Source organism: Peromyscus californicus, unplaced genomic scaffold (genome assembly GCF_007827085.1).
Source record: "Peromyscus californicus insignis strain IS unplaced genomic scaffold, ASM782708v3 Scaffold_8__1_contigs__length_139910024, whole genome shotgun sequence".
In the NCBI taxonomy this organism is placed as follows: domain Eukaryota; kingdom Metazoa; phylum Chordata; class Mammalia; order Rodentia; family Cricetidae; genus Peromyscus; species Peromyscus californicus.
The window spans coordinates 46,744,223-46,768,811 of record NW_026294606.1 but is presented as its reverse complement, the minus strand read 5'-3'; the positions used below and the strand labels follow the sequence as shown (position 1 = coordinate 46,768,811).

The 24,589-nt window shown below is 37.4% G+C and overlaps 1 long non-coding RNA gene across 1 annotated transcript; it reads left to right on the top strand.

The window, feature by feature from the left end:
- Positions 1-272: 272 nt before the first annotated feature.
- LOC128104373 (uncharacterized) lies at positions 273-4,686 on the top strand. Its single transcript, XR_008215978.1, has 3 exons — positions 273-373; positions 3,363-3,498; positions 4,153-4,686. It is a non-coding gene; the product is annotated as an uncharacterized LOC128104373 (long non-coding RNA).
- The last annotated feature ends 19,903 nt before the right edge of the window (positions 4,687-24,589 follow it).

Here is a 24,589-nt window from a genome sequence, read left to right as displayed (position 1 = left end):
AATGGATTTAATTGTGTGTACCAGCTACTAAGAGACCAAATTATAAAAACAAACATCTATCTATGCTATTTATGAGTACTTAATAAAGATAGATAGTAACTGTGAGGCACAATCTTGCTCAAGTTGCATTTATGATATTATGATATTCTTAAGGATGAACATTGCCTTCCCACAAGTGTTCAAGTAAAGCCAATCTTCACATGCCTTTGAATTTCTGTGTTGTACATATACTGTTTTTCATAATGTAAAATCATTGAGATGTATTTCTTGCAGACCCATCTCCCTCTAAAGATGCACAGCAGAAAAAGATCTATCTAAAATGGTTACTAGCGCCACTCCTGGTGGGTGAATGACACTCTTAGAATGAGTGCAGGTAAGTGGACTTCATAGGGGGAAATATTGGGAGATGTTCCTAGTCATTATAATTTTACAAGACCTGTAATACTTGGTTCACAGGCTTTTCTTTTTGCCTTAGCTTGTGAAGTTTTTTTAAATAAAATAAAATAAATCTTACAATGGGGAATAAAGTAGTTTCCAGTTTAGAAAAGAAAGATTTTATGCTGGGCACTTAGTAGCTCTATGGCATAGGAAACTTTCTTTAAACCCAACAACAATTTTTTTCCATATCTTCTTAAAATTGAGGATAAAACAATTTCAATCTGACAGGACTATTTGCAAAATAGCAAGTGGAAAGACCCTGAAATAGCAGAGCTCAGTGTCTACTATTGTGTGTTCTCCACCAACTCCAAGGAGAAGTATGTACATGTCCGCTTTTTCCAAGTATTATCAGGAACAACCTCCCTCCTCATACTCAGTCCAGGACGTTAGCACTGAAAGTGGTACCATCTCTCTTCCTCACACCCTGGGCCTATCCTCCAGGCTTTGGGCTGTGACAGTTCGTCACTCTCTTAGAAGGGTTGCTATGAATAGTGCCTTCCCTCCTCATGCCCTGGTCCCATGCACTGCAGGACTTGATCTCTGACAGTGCCATTTGCTTAGGAGTGGATATAGTTGTTGCTTGGTTGTCATCAATCGCTGAAGCTTATATTTTTACCCTAATAGCTTTCTTTAATAACTCTGTTAAAACTACTCATCTAGTCTTAATCCATTCCTTGGGTAACAAGGTATACTAATGCATCATATAAATTAAATCAGCATTTAAACATGAACACAAAAGCAATGAAAGCATCCCATGTAAAGAACACATTTTGCCCATAAATGAAGAAAAAGCTTCTAAATACTGGAAAAGCAATATGAATGGTATTGGTTTGGGTATATGAAGTAGAACTGCAGCCAGAAAGGACTGGATAAGAACATTTGTTGCTTGTATAATAGAAGACCACACTTTCAGGCAAAATGCAATGATGACACCAGCTGCATTTTCTAATCATTCCAGGTAAGTTTTCTGACTTGCCATTAGTCAATGGTCATAAGGCCTTAACAAAAATCTGGAAAGTATTCATCTTCTCTTGCATTCATTGTCTCTCCTCTAGACTGTTTCTCATGGCTTACATAAAACAGGTAATAAGTAATTATAAAAAAAACACTCTTATATCTTATCTAATAATGATCTGATCTAAATCATCAGAGGTTAAACATGATGACTGGAGGCCATGTTTATCTGAGATCAGTAGACAGAACTTCTGGACATGGGATCAGTTCCCTAAATGATAATGCTGCTAGATCATATAGATTTAACTAGGGTGAACAGTGAAGAATCATGCATCACTGCATTTTATTCTATTAAATAAACACTTTCTTTGTGGTATTGAGGAATGGGCCTTGGGAATCCAGGTGAATACTGTGCCTCTGGGTTAAATCCCTGGCTTTCTAGGTTTTTAAAATAATTATGTCTTTTTTTTTTAAAAAATTTTTTCGAGACAGGGTTTCTCTGTGTAGTTTTGGTGCCTGTCCTGGATCGCACTCTGTAGACCAGGCTGGCCTCAAACTCACAGAGATCCGCCCAGCTCTGCCTCCTGAGTGCTGGAATTAAAGGCATGCACCACCACCGCCTGGCATCCCTGGCTTTCTAAATTGTATTTAAATCCACTTGATGGAGAAAGAGGGTCTCCACTCTTCACAGCCTGAAATGAACAACACTGAACAGAATTGATCCTTTTCACAGTCATACAAATGAGATATGGTAAGCTTAGCAGTGTCTGCTTAAGTGGACAGTGTTGTTGTTTTCAGTTGAAATAGTTCTTGTCTCTTCTTGAAATCTGTAGCCTCATGGCAACTCTTCTACGTACTTTGTTATCACAGTACCTGTGAGGCTAATGATTTAAGTTCTATACAAACAACCCCTCCCCAGTGTTGCTTTCCTGTGGGATGAAAGATGATAGAATATCTCTTATCAAGCCTATTTAATCAACTCTGGAATTGATAGATAATCCACATGTTCAGAATAAAGAACAGTGTCCAGTGTTCTTTGCAGAATGAACACATGCAGTGAGTGGGCCATTGTGTGTAGTTCCAGTGTTTTCAGCAAAGTGAACACATGCAGAAAGTGGGTCCATTACGTGCAGTTTCAGTGTTCTCAGAAAACTGCATACATGTATTGCCTGGGTCCCTGTGTGTATTTCCAGTGTTCTCCATGACTGTGGATATGCAGTGACTTCTTGTTCTCACTCTGCATTTGGGATGCACAGTGCTATGGATTCAGGTGTACTTCTTTCTAAAACTTGTTATGCTGTTTGTGTTGTGTCACATGAAAACTTGTAATAGTATAAAACATGATATATTAAAAAAACTATTAAGTAAATTAAATGATTCTAAAAGTTAGTGGGAAATTATTTAAAACTTTGGTGGCTAAATTAGTTATTACATTAGATGATGGTAAGAATAAAGAATACACACACACAATACAAAACAAAACTGAAACAAAAAAACCCAATATAGTAAAGGATAACATTCATAAAATATAGGAATACTTAAGTTCTTGTCCTTGATTTAAAGAATCTTGCACAAGAAATTGTAAAAGTCATACAAGAAACATGATGTCAACCTTTAATCAGAGATCCACTTTCAAAGAAAAGGCCCTGGCCCTGTATCAAAAGCTTGACGAATGAATCTACAGTGACATATTTTATGTTAAGACCAAATGTTATGGACATATGTCATTTTGTATAATTACCCTCTTCAACCAACTTCTTCTCCATTAACTAGCTCTCTTCATATCAGGCAGGAAGGCTTTTATGGCACATTAGAAAGATGAGGTAGTAGAAGCATAAATGTGTGAGTGAGTATGAACGTATGTGAGTAGGAGGTAGTTTTAGGGTATATGTTAAGATATTATACAATGCCCAAGTCAAATGAGTTTAGATTTAATCGATGAAATACCCACAAAAATGTTTATTTTTCAGGACTGGAGAATAACTGTTCAAAAAACTAGAAGCTTTCAAGAGCGTTGGACTTTGATATTGACACTGTTAACAATAGAAGGTGAAACTGCATGGAGGGAACTGTTACTTTCATTGTACATTTTTCCTGAGATTTAAGGTAATTTTACTCTTTTAATATGAAAGTATCAATGAAGAATACCTACCTATCTGTATCCTTCTGGATTGGTAGCCAGCCTCCAGTCCAGTCCCACCCTAGCCTTGCTTTCTGAAACTCGCCCCTTGGGTGATCCTCCATCAGATCACACATTACATTAGGATCACTATGTGATCAATAGCACATCACAGAAATGATGGAAAGTCCTTTCCAAGATTAGATTTTTAAGGGATCTTTGGTTCTTCCCAGGCCTTTTTGTCTTTCTGTCTGTCCCTTCCCATTCATTCTGTGGAAAGGCAGTTGCCTGTGCCATAAAAAATCTGTGGAGGAGCTCATGTACAGAACTAATACTCCTAACAAATTCTTCCAAGATCAGTTTGACATTTTTTTTCTGGGCATATTTCTGGGCTCTTTATTATATTTCTTTAGTCTGTGTCCCTCTGTCAATGTCACACATCACTCAGCTTTGCCTACTATATAGCTATGTATTAAATCCTTTAAAATATTCATACAATGTATGTTTATTATAGTCTTCCCCTCACCCAGCTTCTCCCAGATTCCCCTAACTTCCTTATCCACCCAACTTCATGTTTTCTCTCTCTCTCTTTCTCAAAATATGCAGTAAGTCTTAAAATTGTGCTATTTGATTCCTTCCAGATTTAAAAACCTCACTTAGCTCCTGAGTGCTCATCCTTTACGCGACAGCTACATCATCCTCCCCAAGGCTCAGAGAATATACTGGGAGATGTAGTAGAAATAAGAGCCAGTGGATGGAAAGGAGAACTGTGACAAGTCGTCATCTGCACATGGCATGATAGTTGTACCTCTGAACCTACAGAGTAGTTGATCACTTCCAAAAACCTGGACCCACCAATATTCTGTCATGGATGAGGAGGTTCTAAGAAGCACCCACCCCTTCCCCATGAGCTATTGTCAGTTAATAGTTGTTGGGGGAGGACCAATAATATTCCTAAGTGGTGAAGACATTGGTAGATTGTCCTTCTTCAAATAAATAACCCTCATCCATGCTCATGGAGGCAATGGGTCACAAATAAACAAACAAAAGACCAGAAATTATTATTGGGATTCCTGGAAAGAAGCAGGGGTTCAGTGGGAGGAAGTATATGATAAGAAAGAAGATAACGGGAAGGAATATTATAAAAGTATGATCTATATGTATGTGTGTGTGAAATTGTGAAAGAATGAATAAATAAGCTGTTCCAGATCCTTGCTTTTCATAAAAATTTTGGAATAATTTATATCTACAAAATATCATATATGGATTTTGATAAGTATAGTATTATACATGCATTTCAATTTGTAGATAAATAACATCTTTGCCATCTTTATTGTTTCAATCCATAAATACTATATATCTCTGCATTAATCAGTTCTGCCTTGGCTTCCCTTATCTTATAAGCTCTGTGCAGGTATGTTAAACTCACACCTAATTTCTTCTCTTTTTTAAAGGTAATATAAATAATAGTATGTTTTTATTTTCAGTATCTATGTGATCATTACTATGTATAGAAATACAATCAATTTTGAATGCTTTTCTTATACACTGTGGCTTGATGATAGCACTCATTTCTCCTAGAAATGTTTTGGTATATTTTCTTTCAGTTGTCAAAAGGGACAGTTTTGTTTATTTCTTACACCTTTATGTCATTTGTTTACTTTTCCTGCTTTATTCTACTAGCTGTAACTTCTAGGTTTATTTGCATTAGAGTTGAGTAAGAGAAGGCATCCTTATTCCATTGTTAACCTTAGGAGTTACTGTATATTTTACTGTATATTTTACAATTAAATGAGTTAGATAAGGTTTTTGAAGACATTATATCAAGTTAAAGAAGCTACCCTCTTTTGACATATATTTTTTTTACACTGTGATTGGATATTGATTGTCATGGGAGCTTTCAAATTTTGACACCATTCTGATACTTTGTCTATCATCTTGGTACTGTCATCTATTGATTACAATCTTTCATATAGCTTCAGGTCTTCCTGGTACACAAATGTGGAATCTGGACCTGTTTACATTATGTTATGAGACTCTTGGTCTCAGTTAAACTTACTGCCACTTGGTTTCCAGTGGCACCCATAGTCGGCTGTAACACAGCTTTCATTCACTGGCAAGACAGATCAACATAGTTTGTTTATTGCTCTGGCCTTTACTACATGGCGTGTTAAGTAAAGGAGGAAAAATTGTGACAAGTAGAGGTGAGTGATATGAGACGAAGAATTAGAAAAAAAAATCACTTAGTGTCCAAGTTCTCTTGATGTAAAGAAAATGCTGAGTAGGTTGTCTCTATCAGCAGAGGAGGGAAATACAGGCTCACAGTGAGCCATGCACATGACTTCAAAGACATGAACACAGCAGTTGGCAATAAATATTTATAAATGAGACTGAGGTATTTAGACCATTAGCCTGCCACATATGCCTTCCACACAATGAAATATGAAGCCTAAATCATGATAAAGACAGGCAGAACAAATAATTGAGGAGCTAAATTTAGGCTTGGGTAAATGTTCAAATTCATTTTAAAATATGGATCTATGCACACGGGCATTTCAGGCAAAGTCAAGGTCTAAAATAGTCATAGCTGCTTCATTTTTCTTTTGTTTCTTCTATATTTCTCTCAACTCATACTTTCTTGTCTTATAATCCTCCACCATGTCAAATATAAGCAGAAGTATCATATTTTGTCAGACTAAGTGATGCTTTTGTTAAAATGAAGAAGGACATGGTTACAAGGAGTTTAGTTGTTTCATGCTGGCCAGATTTCAAACTTTGTTCAGAGTCAAGGCTAAACATTTCCCATCTTCATGTGTTATAGTAGAGCTTTTGTCTTATAGTAGTCATTCTGCACATTTATCTATGATGGTCATGGACTGATGCGTTTCAGAACAGAGTATAAGCTCTAAGAGTTAAAAGAAGCATTTGGATGAAATACAGGTTTTATTCTAAATTCTGGAGTTAGAACTAAGACAGAGAGAAGCAGGAGCTAATGGGACCAAATAATTCACACTAAATAGTTAAGCCTGTTATCCCTTTCAAATGAAATGGATAGATTTCCTAGGGACTCTGAATATACCCTTATAACTGTTGTAGGGAGTTACCATGTATTGATCTGGGGCACTGGCCAACTCCATTATTTAGATGCAACACGATAAACCAACAAAGCCTCTAGAGTCATGATTATGTTATAGAGTATAATCTGTCTAGTTAGATTTCCATTGCTATAATGAACACCATGACCAAAAGCAATTTGGGAAGGAAGAATTTATGTTTTCTTACAGTTCATTATGAAGGAAAGTTAGGACAGGAATCAAGGAAGAAACCTGGAGGCAGGTACTGTAAAAAAAAAAATCATGGAGAAAAATACTGATTACTAACTCTCTTCATGGCTTGCTAGATTTGATCTTATATATCCTAGGACCACTTGCCTAGGGATGGCATCACTCACAGTGGTCTGGGCCCTTTCACATCAATCATCAATCAATAAAATGCTCCACAGGTTTCCTTATATGTTGTTCTCATTGGAAAATTTCCTCAATAGAGATTCTCTCTTCTATAGGTTTATGTCAAGTTGATGAGAACCAACCAGCACAGTTGACCCATTGTTAACATGACATACAAATATAACACTATTAAACTGTAACCTCTCCTTTCTTGTTTGTCCCCCATCTCATATTAATATTACTATCACAATATAAAACAAATATTTTTAAAAGTCCCACAGTCTTAAAAATTCAAATGCTTCAATATTTTAAAGTTCAATCTCTTTAAAATATCCAAAGTCTCTTTAAAAGTTCGAAGTCTCTCAATTGTGGGTTCTTATAAAATAAATAAACTTTCTTATTCTAAGAGGGGAGATCTAGGGCAAAGCAACAATCAACTCAAACCAAGCCCCAAATTTCGCAGTATAAAAAGTTCAGTGTTTGACGTATAGGACCCATTCATCATCCTTTGGCCTTCAAAGGGCCTAAGCATCTCCTCTTCTCCGTCTTCAGTACACACAGCTTGCTTTGTAAGCTTATCCAGCTCCATTCCACAGGTGCCTATCCTTGGCATTTGTCTCACAGCACTCGGATCTCTCACATGTTGAGTTCTACACAGGTTACACCTTCACTGCTGACCTCCTTGGCCTCTCTTTAGGTAATCCAATTCTGCTACATGGTGCCTCAGCTTTTCCTCATGACCCCTTCATCCTGAGGTCTCCACAGTAACTGTTGCTGCACCTTCACCAATGGCCTCTCTTGGCCTCTCACAGTGCCAAGTCTCAGCTGCTCCCCATGACTCCTTCATACCTCAAACACCAGCACCATGTGAAAAACTTTTATACATTACCAAGTTCAGCTACCAGAATGAGTTTTAGCCTGGCTCTTCTTGATCGCAGCTTCCTATGTACTGAATCTGAGAAAATACTCACAGAGAATTTCACCTCAATGATGTTAGTCTCTTCCTAATCACTGTTACTTTTTCAACTCCAGCTAACCAGCACCAGTTGTCCCAATAAAGCAAAGGTTTCACTTTAGTGACATTGGTGTTTTCTTAATCACTGCTGATTATTTAGCCCCAGCTGAGAGAGCCACAGATTTATTATTATTATTATTATTATTATTATTATTATTATTATTATTATTATCTGGTTTTTCGAGACAGGGTTTCTTTCTGTGTAGTTTTGCGCCTTTCCTGGATCTCGCTCTGTAGACCAGGTTGGCCTCGAACTCACAAAGATCTGCCTGCCTCTGCCTCCCGAGTGCTAGGATTAAAGGCATGCATCACCACCACCTGGCCTATTATTATTATTAATTAATTAAACTTATTCATTTATTTTACATCCTGACCACAGTTTTCCCTCCCTCCTCTCCTCCAATTACCCCTTCCCACAATCCACTCTTCCTCTGTTTCTGCTCAGAAAGGGGCAGGCATCCCATGGGTGTCAACAAAGCATGGAGAGCCACAGATTCTTAATTCAAAATGTCACATAAATGATGCAAATAGAGTCTTTAAAGAAGCCTTGAACTTCCTTCTGAAACTCCATAAGCCAGCCCTCCATTATCTGTACTACTCTCATTATTTTCCAAATTCTCACAACAGCTCATTAAGCTCTAAACACTCAATGGATTTTCCAGCTTAAAGTTTCAACTCCCTTCCACAACCCTTGCCTAAACAGCATAGTCAGGTCTGTCACAGCAAATCTTGGTACCCATTTCAGTCTTAGTCAGGTTTCCATTGCTCTGTTAAACACCATGACCAAACACAAGTTGGAGAATAACAGGTTTATTTCATCTCACAGTTTATTGTCGTCAGGGCAGGAAATTAAGGCAGGACCTGAAGCAGAGACCAGGGTGGAATTCTGCTTACTGGTTTGCCTTTCCTGGATTGCCAGGTTTGATTTCTTATACATCCCTAGACACGTTGCCCAGGGATGGTACCACACACAGTGGGCTAGCTTTTCCACATCAATCAATATAACACTGTACAAGCTTGCCTACAGATTGTTCTGGTGGGGGGGAATTTCCTCAATAGAGATTCCTTCTTCTCAGACATTACCAAGTTTAGCTGCCAGAATTTTTTTTCAGAATTTTTAATTAAGCTGACAAAAAAACTGACCAGCACACACTCATGTGGTTTAGAGATAGTTAGTTTGAGATTAATTCTCATCACATCTCCATGAGAATTAACTATTCTATTCCATGAGAATAACTTGTACCTGCTACTTGGAATTTTGGTATCTTTAAAATGAAAATAATATTGAGATTTTAGTGTTTTGTGAGGATTCACTGAAGAAGCTCTATGTGCAGTTAATGCTATTGTTACAGGTAGAGAGAGCTTCACCAATGGAAACCTGAGTGACAGTAGCACATGTCTCAGTGTTTCCTTGAAAGAGATGGAAGATAAGCCACAAACAGATTTTCACATTCTATTGTCTCTATCCCACTATGATATCATTCAATAACACTTTTAATTTTTTTAATATGGAGAAATGGAACCTTGTGTTGTTGCTTTTTCTGGCCATGAACTCCTAGACTCATGTCAGCATCCTGACCCAGTCTCCTTAGTTACTGGAACTAGGGTAACTAATACCACACCTAGCTTTTCAAGGTCTTGAAATACTGTTCTTCTTTTGTTTTGTTCACTATAGTCAAGTAGAATACAAGAGTGGAGACTAGTAATATTCAGTTAATATTGAAAGGTGTATATTGATCCATGTCATTTTCTTTGTTTTATAGTTTTTATTTTTTTAATTAAAATGAGGGCAAAGGCACTTGGTTCTGAGCCTACCAACTTCAGCCCTATCCCAAATTATTTTGCCTCCAGAGCCACAACTTCGTATATACATAAAGATGATGGTGTTGAGAAGGAAGATAACTCCTTCACAGGGATATTATATAAAATAAAACATATTTCAAAATCACCAGCACACTATTGTACATATAATAAACACTCAATAAACATTTATTCCTTTATTTTTACTTTTTCCCACATATTGTTTTTAGTATTTTTTTGGGCATGGGAGGATATGAAATCAATATTCTAAACTCTAGCTTTAATAGAAGCTTGGAAAATTCGATCTCTTTAAATAGCCTTTTAAAACTAGAATTTAGATCTTTAAATCTTGAATTAATAAAAGCAGTGTAGCAAGGTGAAGAATTTAAAGCAATCATTTCTTAGGGAAAAACTTTTAAAAGGTATTTTGGGGTAACAATAGCATGGATGATCTTTAGAAAAGATAATTTTGTTTGTTTTTTGCTTCATATTATAAAATACCAGTTTTTTTTCTTTTTTTCCCCCCAAGACAGGGCTTCTTTGTGTTGCCCTTGCATCTACTGGAACTCACTCTGTAGACCAGGCTGGCCTTGAACTCACCTGCCTCTGCCTCTCAAGTGCTGGAATTAAAGGCATGCACTACCACCACCCAGCTGCTATTTACTTTTTTAAGGTTGTGGATGAAATTCAGGCATAGTATTCTAGAGTCTCCAGCAATTAAAATGGGAAAGCTGGATAACAGGTATTAGAAGATGCGATACCCAAATACTTATAGTTTAAATAACAAATTAAAAATAGCAAAATTTGCAAAGAAGCAAGGATCTTTTAGAAATAGGCTCCTTGTGGAGAGCTCTCTGCTCCCAGAGTGAGGGAACGTAGGCTGTGAGAGCCAGAGACATCCAGAAGAAGTGCTCATTCTGTCAGCAATCTTAAAGATTCGAAAAAGAATGAGGACCCAGTGAAGTAATAGCACTTGCAGATAGACACTACCCAATGGTGCTAGATGCTTACCAATTGGCACTAAGTGATAATGGTATTTCAAAAAGTCCTCTGCTGGTTGAGCGGCTGGGTAGTCTGAGATCCTCCATGAACCACACTCTTGTGAAACTCAGAGCAAGTACTGCAGGTATACTCATTTATACCTGGCCAGAGAAGTATTTCCAGGCTTTGGAGAACTTGGAATCAGAATTTCCAGAAACCTGGTCAGAGCTCAAGTCTGTAGGGAAGCTTTCCCACAAGCTCCAAGCAGCATGCTGGACAATGGAAAGGATTGCACATAGACAGCCCAGAATTTTCCAAGCAGACTTCTAAAGGATTTTTAGCAGTATTGCTACCAAGTAAGGTTCCATTTGCAGAGTATGGCTCACCAGACAGACTTGCATCTGTAACCTAATCTTCCAAAAGAAGACACAGAGGTGAAACAGGACTCCCCAGTGCTGTGATCAGCATTTGATACTAGACATCCCAAGGAATTTCCAGGGCACCCGGGGGAAAAAAAAAAGGAATCAGCAAACAGGCCCACCAGCATTCACATACTCCACCCCATTCTAGCTCCTGCCCTTTCACACCATTCCTCCTTCATTTAATATTCAATTTTAACATAGCCAGCCACCTCTGCCTTGTTTTGTTCTTCTTAGATGTTATTACTATTTTTTTTCCTCCTCCTTTTCTTCTCTCACCTTCTTCTTCCTTCCTTGTGCTTTCCTTATTTATCTTCCTCTTCCAAATAACATAGAAAAGGCCTGGCTTGTGAGGTCTCGGTATCTCAGTCTTTTGAGAGCTGGTACTGGATATTATCTGATTGTAGTTCTTCTTAATTTAAAACTTATTATCTTATTATTTTATATGTATTTTGTCTGCATGCATGTCTCTGCACCACTTGTGTGCTTGATGCGTGTGGAATCCAGAAGCGGACATCACCTGACACACACACACCCAAGCTAAAGTTATAGATTACAGTTGTGAACTCCCATGTAGGTAATTAGACTAGAACCCAGGGAATTGGGGAAAGTAGCCAATGCCTTTAACCACAGAACCATCGTGCCAGCCCCGTGAGTGGATTTCTTTAGCTCTCTATTTTCTGTTTACCTTTAGTGAAAACTACCACATCACAAACTCTCCATTTTGGTACTGTTCCTGCTTTGACTTATGTATTCTGCTGTACTTTTTCCTCTGTCAATCCAGTACTCAACCTTACCCATAATCTGCTTTTCCCCCATTCCAATTATACCCAAAGTAACTGATACTCGTGCACACAGCACTCTCAGTGTTATTTCACCTCCTAAAGTGAGTGATTTTTACAGGGTGATGGTTTCTAGTTGACTGTTGCTATGGTTTCACAGTGGGCCAATTTCTTGGCAGTGATTATTGCCACAGACAGTATTATACTATCAAGGAAGTCCTATGAATCAAACTTAGTGTCCTGATACAAGTCTAACAGAGGAACATGACACTTAATTCTTCTTGAACATTGAAAACATTTCCATGGGAAGAATGAAAGTGGCTTAATTAAAAAAAACAATCAAGCAACCATCTAAAGCCTAGATGCACAGTCTCAAAGAGAAAATACTAGAGACAAGAGAAACCAGGGCAATATGTTTCCTCCCCAAATTACCAATATTACAGCGATGGTCCATGTCAAGGTTGAGTTAGTTGAAATTACAGATAAATAATTCAAGAGTGCTTGTCTATATTACACACACACATGCATTTAATTTTTTTTCTTTTAAGTGAGTTTATAAAATAATGTTTTCTTATGTCTTTTTCGAACAATTCTCCCTGAATTATCTTTCCTATCTCTTCCCCAGTTAAAGCCTGCTAACTCCACTTTGCCCATTTAGACCTTCACAGCACCTGTATCCTACTACCCCTTTCTGGATCTTTTTCTTCCTATTACCCTCAGTCCCTTCTACTTTCCTTTCTCCTATGGGTACTTCAGGTTAGCTACTCAGATTTGTACTCAAACAAATTAAAGAAGTCACAAACATCTAAATAAATAATAAGAATACAAACAACTGAATAGAAAAAAGAAGTAATTAGAGGCTCTAAAAATGGAAATGCTGAAGAAAAAAAAAAACCAAACTCAAATACTGGAAGTGAAAAGTTAAGTAAGTTAGATGAAAATGCTCCTTGGAAGTTTCTTCAATAAAATGAACCAAAGGGAAGGCAGAAATATTGGGGCTGAAGATAAGGTAGAGGAAGCTGTCAATGACAAAGATACATTAATGATTTTAAAAAAGTGATTTTGGAACATGTGAGGCCTATGGGACATCATGGAAAGACCAGATCTTAATCAGAGGCACAGAAGACATAGAAGAATTTCTTGCTAATAGCATAGGGAACATTTTCAATAGAATCAAATAAAAAAAATTTCCAATCTAAGGAAAGAGATACCTATCCAGGCACAGCAAGCATTAAGAAGATAAAATAGATAAGGCCAGAAATGAACACTCCATACAATATTACAGTTAAAATACAAAATAATAGATCAGGGGAAGCTTATTGGAAGCCACAAAAATTAATCACCATGAAGGTGAGCATATCAGAGTAACAGCTGTTCTTTTAACAGGAACTTTAAAATGCAGAAGTGCTTGAAATGACAATTGTCAAATTTGACTACTATAATCACTGAGACTTTCCTATCTGAATGACAAAGAAAATCTATCCATGATAAAAGTAGGATAAAGCAGTCTATGACTAAGTCATTAAGTCTACATAATGTATTGGAATGAAATCTCCAGATTAAAGAGAAAGACAAATGCATCAGGAAAGAATAAAGCATGATAGAATAGTAGTTAGTCAAGAAAGGACTAGGTTAACACCAAACACTGTAAATCAAGAAAATGACATGGATCAATATACACCTTTCAATAATAACTCTGAATATTATTAGTCTCCATTCTTGTATTCTAATTGACTATAGTGGACCAAAACTAGAAAATAACAGCAAGTGAAACTGTAGAAAATACATGAACTGGTAGAGATTGAAAAGCAGACAATTGAATAATGAGTAGGCCTTTGAATATAACAAGAAAGAAGATTAAAAACTCACAGCATTGAATGAAAATGAAAGCACAGCATATCAAAACCTTTGAGACACAAGTAGGGAAGTTTAGGAGAGAGGCTTGTCATTGCATCTGCTTACATTAAAACACAAGAGGGATCCCAAATAAATAGCTTAACAATTTCTTTGGGGTGTTAGAAAAACAAGAGCAAGATAAACCTTAAAGCAGTGGGTGGAAATATGTATGTATATATACATATATATATGCTACTGATTTTTGTATGTTCATCTTTTATTCTGTTACTTTTGATATATTGTATCAATAGCAAACATCCTAGGACAAAATCAGGGAAACAATACCATTCACAATTGCCCCCTTACAATAGTCCATACCCAAAGATGTAGAAGACTTTGTAGTGAGAAACTTTAAATACTGTAGAAAGAACTCTATGGATGGGAAAATTATTAATTGTTATTATTACTAATATTGTAAAAATTATCATATCAAAAGTAATCTACAGAGTCAATGAAATTTCAATAAACATTACAATGTCACTCATCACAAAACTAGAAAAAACAATCTTAAAGTTCTTATGAAAGCACAGATGACCAGAGATACCCAAAGCAATTCTGAGCAATAAGAATACTTCTGGAGGTATCACCACACCTGATTTCAAACTATACTTCAGAGCCATAGTAACAGAAACAGCATTGCACATGCATACAAACAGATAGATGTGTAAGTCAGTAAAATAGCATAGAAAAATCTAGATGTAAACCCACACAGCTATACTACAGCCTCTAGGATTTTTATAAAGATGCCAAAAGTATGATGAAAAAAGATAGCATCTTCAACAAACATGTTTGGAAAATTAGATAAGTACATGCACAAGAATGAAACTAAATTCTTATCTCACCCAGTACATAAATAATGCAAAATGCTTCAAAAGCCTTAATCAAACAACTAAAACTCTGAAATTGTTAGGTTAAAAATGGGACCTCATGAAATTAAAATCCTTTCATATAGCAAAGCAGATAGTAGATCCAGTGAAAATAGAACCCACAGAAAAGCTATTTACCTAAAGGACACTAGGTCAACACATCACAGAGATACTTAAATGTGGATATTTATTTCAGCACTATTCATAATATCTAAATTATGGAACAAACCTATGTGGCCAACTACAGAGAACCTGATAAAGGTAATAAGTTACACAGACATGATGGAATTTTATTTTTCAGCCATAAAGAAGAATGAAGTCATGTGGTTTGCAGGGAAAGAGATGAAACTGGAGACAGTCATCATAAGTGAGTTAAGCCAGTCTCAGAAAAACAAATATCATATGTTCCTAGATCATACACATATGTATGTATATAACCATACATATTGTGTATATGCCACAGAAGTAGAGCTGCCTAGAAGGACCAAGGGAACTAACAGAATGTGCAAGAAGTTGGAGGGTAGGGAAGTGTGTGTGTGTGTGTGTGTGTGTGTGTGTGTGTGTGTGTGTGTGTATTTAATGTACAATGTCTAGTTGTACAAAACTTAAAAATACATTTAATTAACTTAGAGAATAATTACAAATGAGCTTTATAAGGATAGCTGGAACACCCTGGAGGCAACCCAAGTATGGGATAAGCAGAGCCACTAACATCTGACCTGGAATCCAAGTAATTAAACAGAATAGCTTGTCCAGTAAGAAATCAAGTGTGTCAGCATCTAGACTGGTAGTGGCCATGCACTTGGAGGGAAATGCTCATATCTCAGAAATAGCCAATGAGTCCAAGTGAAAGGAAATTAAACATTTACAGTTTTCTGCTTCCAAACCATACTGTTCTCAAATACCTGCTGAGGATTATTTAAAAAAAAAACCACATGTGCAATAAAACATTTTATTCTGGCAATTGACAAGATTTTTGTAGGCACACATGTAATTAAATCCAGACAGTTTATGTATTACTTTTTACAATGGATAAAAACAAATTTAACTTCAGGCTCTAAAATCAAACAAAAACACTGAGTATCCCTCACCTTGTAGATGGTATTACATTTATATAACAACTGCTACTTCTCTCCATGAAGAATTAGATGCTTAGATGCCTATCTAGTTATGACATGTGCTGGTAAAATAGCAAATTTGCCCCTTCAACAGAAGTTTAGATGATGTTGGGGTTGGAGATAATTTGGCATTTAAGAGCACTGACTTATCTTCCAAGGACTCAGGTTGTATTCCTAGCAACCCTATGATAGCTTACAGCTGTCGATAAATCCAGTTCTAGGGGACACAGTGGACTTTCTGGTGTCTACAGGCACCAGGAATGCATATGTTATGTAGACAAACATGCAGACAAAATATCTATACAAATAAGATAAAATAATTTTTAAATGTTTACTGTGGCAACTTTTACTGTAGACTCAGGAGACACAGCAGTGAAAAGACTTGGCATAGTATTTGCCTTTAGGAAATTTATGTTTTAGCAGAGGTGTGTGGTCCTATTAATATATACTGCACACAAGCTAACAGATTGAGATAGGAGTACATAGTTCTTGTCAGACCTTAATGCAAGACTTGAAAATAAGCAAAAGAGAACATGGATGTCCTTAAGGCATTATCTCAAAATATACACAGCATTCAGTTTGGATTGTTTTTCATTGATGAAGCTATATTATAACTCTGCAGAGATAGAATTTAAATTGTAGAAAATCCCTGGACATCACACATGCAAATGAATTTTCCAAGTAAAGACTATAAATCCCATTGAACTAGTTTTAATATCTTACCAGCTCACTCATTTATCAACTAAATGGGATTTGGGGTCACAATTAGGATTTGAGTCTCCAAGAACTCAGTCAAGTCTTTGCTTAATATGGGAAGCCCACAGTGCTGTGTGGAAGTTCTGAGGCCCTGAAAGGGAAGGGTAGTGATTCGCAGTTGCACATGCCCAACTATTGGCAATCTCTAGTGGAGGGTTCCCTCAGGAGAAAGAATGGTCCTGGGCTCACATGGTACTGGGACTGCTCTATAGGATATTCAGACTGCATCAGGTTGGGGAGTAGAGGAAAAGAGACTTTTCATGATTCCCTCCTCCTGGTCCTTAAAGACAGCTCTCAAGCAGAGGAGTGAGTGAGGCTTGAAGTGGCAAGGCCTATTCACCATGGCTTATATGAGGGAAAGAGGGGAGAGAGAGCAGATTCATGACATATCAAACTTGAATGAATAAAAGTATCTCTTTACTGAGTAGAGAATATAATGGCTGGCATGGAAAAGACAACATACAAACAGGTGACAGATAAGGGGGTACCCTTCTAGGGAGGAAAAGGAGACAACAATAGGATTGTATTGGGCACAAGCTCTGAGAAGAGTGAACATCGAAAGTTGGCTCTAGATGTTCTAGCCTGATTTCATGGAAAGAAAGATGGGGGGATTGCCATAGAGTGACATTGACTTTCAACAAGCTTTATGCTTTCTTTTCCTTTTCCTTTTCCTTTTGTTCAAGGGAGGCTTGAACTGGATAGTAAAGACTCCAAGAGATTCTTTAAGGATATTTTCTTTTTATTTGGGATTAGTTTTGACATTGGAGTTTGGGAAAATTTTCCACTTGCAAAGAGGTACTGAGCCAATTCTAGATGATGGGAATATAGGATCCAGAGAGTCATATCACCGTCTTTGGTTTGGATCCCTGCAAACATAATGAATCACAGTCAGAAGCTGTTTTCTAAACTTTCATTTTTCTGAGACTGATTCCAGTAAGGTTTTTGGAAGACCAGAACTCAGTACTCACTTTCTTCACTCTTATATTGAAAGAGGCAATGGCTTGGTCTCAATCCTCAGACAAAATGCAGAAAACAAACAAACAAACTATAATATCTTCTTGAAAGAGTCCAGGACTTCTGTAGAAGAGGTGACTTATCATGTCTTCTCATGAGACAAAATGAACATCTATTCAAGAATGTTGTCTCCTTTGATGAAAATTACAACAGAAGGTGACCACAGATCATTCTTGGAGACAGTGGTTCTGGCTTGAGCCTCAGTTTCCCATAGTTCGTAGGAATGGGAATTGGTACTCTTGTCCCTCAGACATGAATTTTCATGTTATGAAGACATCCGAAATATGTCACAACTGATGGGAATTAGTGGAATATAAGCTCAAATATGGCTGCTCCTACATCCAGTATCTCAAAACACAGACAGAAGACAATAAAATGCATGGTGACTTGGGAATTTGGTTGATGTCCTGGTTAGTTTTTGAAACAAGTTAGAGTCATTTGGGAAGATGGGATCTTAATTGAGAAAATTGCCTCCATCAAATCGGCCTGTAGAAAAGTGTGTGTGGGTGTCTTCTTGGCTGTGTAGGAGGGCCCAACACACTGTGAGTGGTGCTGCTTCTGAGTAGGTAGCCCTAGGTGATGTAAAAAAATAGAATGAAGCTGGGCGGTGGTGGTGCACGCCTTTAATCCCAGCACTTGGGAGGCAGAGGCAGGCAGATCTTTGTGAGTTCGAAACCAGCCTGGTCTACAGAGCGAGATCCAGGAAAGGCGCAAAGCTACACAGAGAAACCCTGTCTCAAAAAAACCAAAAAAACCAAAAAAAAAAAAAAAAAAAAAGCAGAATGAACACACTGTGAAGGGGAAACTAGGATTTTCCTCTTCTAAATTGAAAATTTACTTTCTGTGATTCTGATTTTGTTGTTTTTTATTTTGTTTTTTTCTGTAAAAATATCCATATATTTTCAAAATTTTTTTTGAACCACTTGAGAATAAGTCATGGACATTATAACATTTTATCCATATAGACTTAATGTAATTTTATTAATGTAGTTTTTAATTAATTTTTTGAGAATTTTATTTCATATACACACACATACAATGTATTTTGACCATATTCATCCCCACTCCTCCCTCTAATTGCTTCAACATCCAACCCTACCTCCCACCCCTTCTCAACTCATGCCCTCTTGTTTTTATAACCCACCTTGTCCAATTCTGTTGCAGATATACTCATGGGTGTAGGGCTGCCAACTGGAGCATGGTCAACCTAACAGGAGGCATATCTTTAAACAAAACTGACTTCTCCTTCCCCAGAAGCCATTAACCATCAATATCTTCATGAGCTCCTCTTCCTCCCTTCATTCTAGGGTATTGATTGGCTTGATCTTGCACAGATTTCATGCAGACAATTATAGTTGCTATTAGTTGATGACCATAGCAGTCCTTTCACGTCCAGAAGACTCAATTGCATTCCTATTCACAAGTTGCATTCCTTATCAACCTCTGAATCTTACAATCTTTTCACTCCTCTTCAATGATGATTCCTGAGTTTCAAGAGGTAAGGACATGAAATGCATGTCTCGTTTAGGGCTAAGCACTCCATAGTGTCCTTTTCTTTGTATTTTGGCCAGTTGTGGGTCTCTATTATTTTCCACCTACTGCAAATACAGCTTCTCTAATAAGGGTTGAGAGATGCACTAAACTATGGATATGTGATAAATCATTAAGAGTCAGATTAATGCTATGTTCTCCCCTATAGACTATGATCTGTTTATCCACAGATTACTGGCCCTGATAACAGCACAATTGCACATATGATATCATAGAAGTCGTAACAGCATGCAAAAGACCTAAACACAAAATCAGACAGAATACCAGCATAGAATGGGGAGACTAGAGGTGGTCACTAAGTGCCACCTCTAGTTGAAGTGCTATTGGGAATTGATAACTGCCAGGAGAGTTAGTTTTTCTTAAGAATATGGTCTCTGGTAGGTTGATCATGCTGCTATGGAAGGCCACATACCCAGGAGTATATAGTATGTACAAATTGGACTTGGGTTAAAAAGAAGAAGGCACAGGTAGGTGGTGGTGGAGCACATCTTTAATCCTAGCACTTGGGAGGCAGAGGCAAGCAGATCTCTGTGAGTTCAAGGCCAGCCTGGTCTCCAGAGAGAGATCCAGGAAAGGCTCCAAAGCTAAGAAGAGGGCCCAAATTGGATACTATGAAATGAGGAATGGTCTGGAAGGCTTTGGGGGAAGGGTGAATATGATCAACATACAATGTATGAAATTCTCAATTAATAAAATATTTAAAAATAAAATAAAGAAAACAAAATAAAAAATTAAATGACATTATCAATGTGAATTTCAGGATGAAATACATTCCACTGGGCTCCAGGTTAAAATGATGCAATATAAGTCTGATTTTCATTAAACACCTACATTTGAACCATCCAGGCCAATACAAATATTCTTTTTTTCAGCAAAAAACAGAGGTATATATTGTGTTAAATATGAAAAAAAGGTGTTTACAAATCATGCCAAGTTCTGATTAGACATACAAGCCATCTTTTTATATTTCCTATATTTTACCAGTTGGAAATTCTTGAAATTGCCACGGAATCAAGCAGATTGTCAATGCAGCAGTTATTCAGAAAAGTCCTTTTGAAAGTAAACATTTTCTGGTAGAATGTCTTTGGTCTTTATACTCTGCACAGGGCATATTAAAGCAATAGTATGTCAGGGCATAGTGACAACAAACTGCAAGTGGTTCTGCCTGAGATCTCTAAGAGATGGAAAGCCACAACCTGAATTCAAGAATAATGAAGGAGTCTATTACTTAAAATGGAAACATTATAGATAAATATAGCAATATGAATCTTCCATTATGAACAAGCTTTATTAATTATGTGAATTAGTAATGTCAGTCTTCAAGTGCACATCTATAACTTTCATTGGCCAAATGGTTTATGGTCCCACTAGGAGATTTTAGCTCAAAATAAATTCATGTGTATGTCTGTGTGCTAACATATGCTCATCATTCAGACATGTGCAATGCACTCCTTCTTCTGCAAGAAATAACTTGTGAGTGGTTGAAATCTGAAACACATGTTGTTGCCATAATAAGAGAGGGTACCAAAGAAGGCTTTACTGGTGTGATTTCAGCAAAGGTCTAGGATTTTCTAAGCAATTGTCTATCATATGTTGATGTACTGGTACAAGGACATGAACACTGATGAATGGGTTTGACTTAGAAGTATAACACTCTCATTATGGTACAGAAGCAAGTCAGAAATCTATTACAAATTGAAGACGGCATGATACACAGGATTTTTGTGCATCACAATTACACAAGGTATATTAGAAATACTATAGAAGATCCTGGTGACAGGAAAATGCCAAACACTCACACTTCCACTCATATGACACATTTCTAGCCAATATTACTGGCACTTATATATTGATATAGGTCTAAGTTACGCAGGAGAATGTTTCTGTTTGTACTCAATTAATTGACTCTTTGTGGTAATGTCTCAAGTCTACCATGATAACACCAAAGAAAGATATCTATAAGTTGTCTTTAGAATTGAGATGACAAATGACTGCTTTTAGTGCTGTTTGGTGAAGTTTCCCTAGGGATTATAAAATCTGAAAGTTGGTAGTGAGGCACAATCAGACTCATGAAAAAGATGCACAGGCATTCTTTTTAGGAAGCGAGCTGAAGGCCATAGCAAAGTTGTAACTCCAGGGCTGTAGATTTAATGGTTCATCTACTTTTCTCTGCAAAGCTGATGTAGCTAAAATAATTTCCACTGACAGTTTGTGGTTCTCCAAGATAAGCAAAGACACTGACACTGTGCTAGTTGCCTATCTTAATCTACGCTTGGAAGTGGGTTTTACAGGCGATGAGAGAGACAGGCTGATTGATGAATTAAGCATTCTAATTTTTTCACTTGACTTGATGGAATGCCAAGAAGACTCTACCGTGAGGCTCTGCTGCAGACAGCATCTGGAGAACTGCATAGCCACCAGAGAGTGTGCTAGTTTAGGTCATTTTCAAACTGACTTAAGTCCCAGAAGCCAAATAATTTCATGAGAACCACTGACATGTGCAATGGAAACTGTTCTGGGGGAGGCAGTGGATCCCTGGACCTTGAAACCAATTTCACTTTCCCTCACCTCAGCCCCATCTCCCTTAGGGTCCACTGAGGCAGACTTGTATGCTCTATGACACATTATTTGGGTTTGAAAGGCCACTCATCTACCAGGAAGATCTGGGGGCATGCTGACTTAGACCCAGGAAATGATATCACATCCTACTTTTATCTTTTGTTCCTTTCTCATGTTTTCTTTCTTTTCAATGTTTTATCTCTGTCTCTTGACACTTGCTTTGAATGTTTGGTGTGTAATTTTCCCCCCAAATTACATAATCATAATATATCTGTTCTTCAGGTTAGCTCAGCCTTACTCTTGGGAGAAAGACATTCACATTTTGTATACACAATCACACTGGCTGAGAGGTTGCCTCATTGTCCATTATAACCTCTTTAACCCTTACTTTCCTCTGTAAAACTCCTTCCATGTAGTCTTGCCTGGAAGATTTTGTGACACGTGTGTGAGAGGTTACCTTTCCTTAGTCTTATTGAGACTGAAACTCCTTTTTAAAGATTTTTTTCCATGCACTTGCCTTTTTAAAAGAGTTCTACTCACTCTCTGGAAGCACAGTGTTCATGAAGCCCTTTGGCCTGGAACAATGAGTTATCTGCACATTCCATGGCCTCAGCAGAGTAAATTCTGACACTTAATGAAGTGAATATACTTCACAGGGTATAAACTGTGTGTCTGTCTAACTGAACTTGTCTAGGACATCTCTGTCCTAGAGGGAACATTCATTGTAGGAAAAGAATGTTGATGGAAGGGACTTCTCTGATTATGAAATCGTGAGTAGGCATACATAATCTCTCTCTACCCCTTTCTCCTTCCCTCCCCAACCTCTCCCCGTTACATTTGTTTTCATTGGTAATTAGTGTAAACAAGGTTCTTCAAATCCTCTTGGTTGTTAATCAGTATTAAAATCTTACCCTTTCAAAATTAAAATTCTTATAAGATGGAATAAGGTGAGTAGTGGTTGATAAATTTAACCCCGAGTAAATGTAACTTATTAAGTGATGATGTATCAGTCTGCTATTTTCCTTCATTGACTTCTTTTGGTCTCAGGCATAATATATAATAGAAAAATAAATGATGAAGCAGGTTATAGAATTTTTTCCTCCTCTGCTTCCATAGAAAACTTGCCTGTAAAGCAAGCAAGCAAGCAGCTTGGGAGTTGTTTTCAGTATATTCTGCCATGTGTAGCTGAGCTTTGACTGCTCAGCATGTTTGGAAGTTAGCATTTGGGGAGCTGGTTCATCACTAGGTTCTCATTGTGATCAGAGCCATCAGTTACTGTGGTGCTGCCTCTTGTTATTATAGGAATCCCTGTAGACAGAGAAAACACACCTTGTGGCTTGTAGAGAATACAAACACCGTGTTCTTCTGGGTTGCCTTCTTTTCCTTGTCTGTGAACATACCCGTGGAGTTAAAACTGCCATGGTGATTCTTTTCCTCCCACATCACAACCTGAGTGTGGTATGTTGTTGAGTAGGCACCCGTCAGGATTTTCACTTGAAAGATAAATCCTTGGGCAGGATTGCCTTTGCTTGTACGGCTTTCTCTTTCTAATTTGTTTTCCCCACAGGAAAGAATGTGTAATGCTGGTGCTCCGTTGCATGTTTCTGGTCAAATGGAAGACCACAGTCTTTATCCATGTTTAAGTCTGGGAGGAAAAATACTAAAACAAATCTAGTAAAAATTCTTCCCTAAACTCCTTAGATTTGTGGCTAGTGACCTCCTGGAAGAATAATGAAGTTGTTCATTAAGTGTTTGGTATGCTGCTAGGAACCAGCTCTGGTTCCATGGCATGGCTATGTGGGTAGAGAAAAAGCTACAGACCCCTGCCAGAAAACAGGCGTGACTGACCTTTCCCATGAGCAGATGTGCCAGCTGCTGACATCTCCGCCCAACTGTCTGCCCCAGTTTCAGAAATGACACCATTCAAGTTAAATTCCTTTGGGTTTGGAAGGCCTTTTAGGCCACCAGCACTGTGTATTACCTTGTCTATGCCATAACTGTCGTTATGCTGGCACCCATGTAATTACTGAGTTCATCACAAGCTAATGAATGATATTTAGCTTTCTGGAATTATGGATGAGGTGCTATTTGCTTTTTATGGTGATGATTCTGGGTTTGTTGTCATATAGTTATGCACAGATTTTGAAATACAGTTCACTACAGGGCATGGCATTAATTTTACTATTTGTTCAGAAGCCTTCATAAGAGCATCCATGGAGTGTTCTACAGTGGCTGTAGAACTCTACAAATGTAAGGCATTGCAGTGACTCCTAATTAGGAGTGTACACATGGAGCACACTAAAATCCCTGAAAATTATGGAGCTCATTCTAATTTGTAGAAACATTTGCCCAATTTTGTTTCACATGGTGAATTTTATTTCCAATTCAAATTAAAATGTTTGAACTTCCATTGATAGACTCCTGAGTGCCACCGCAATGCATAGACACATTAGAGAAACTTATAAAACAGAAACAATAAAATAAACAAAAATATCAGTTTCAAACGGAGTCGTTTTGTTGTTGTTAAGTTATTGATACAGGAGCAAAATCTAGTTTTGCTAGAGTATGGCTTTTGAGTATATTTTAATTCTCCAGTTTGGTTTCTGCTATTTGTTTAAAGTATGTTGCATTCCTGCTGGGTGTTGTAGTAAAAAATATAGACAACTAATCTTTGAAATGGGAAGATCTATCTTTCCTCCTTTTGTCCTTTTAGCAATGTTTTATGCTCCTATCCATTAGAGACTAGTTCTGGTGACCTACTTAGACATTTGGGATGTGTTATAGAATGAATGCCAACTGCCTTGCCGACAAAGCCAGAAGACGCACAAGTCCAAAGGACACTACTGGTGGGCATAAAAACTGGGCTTTGTGGAAG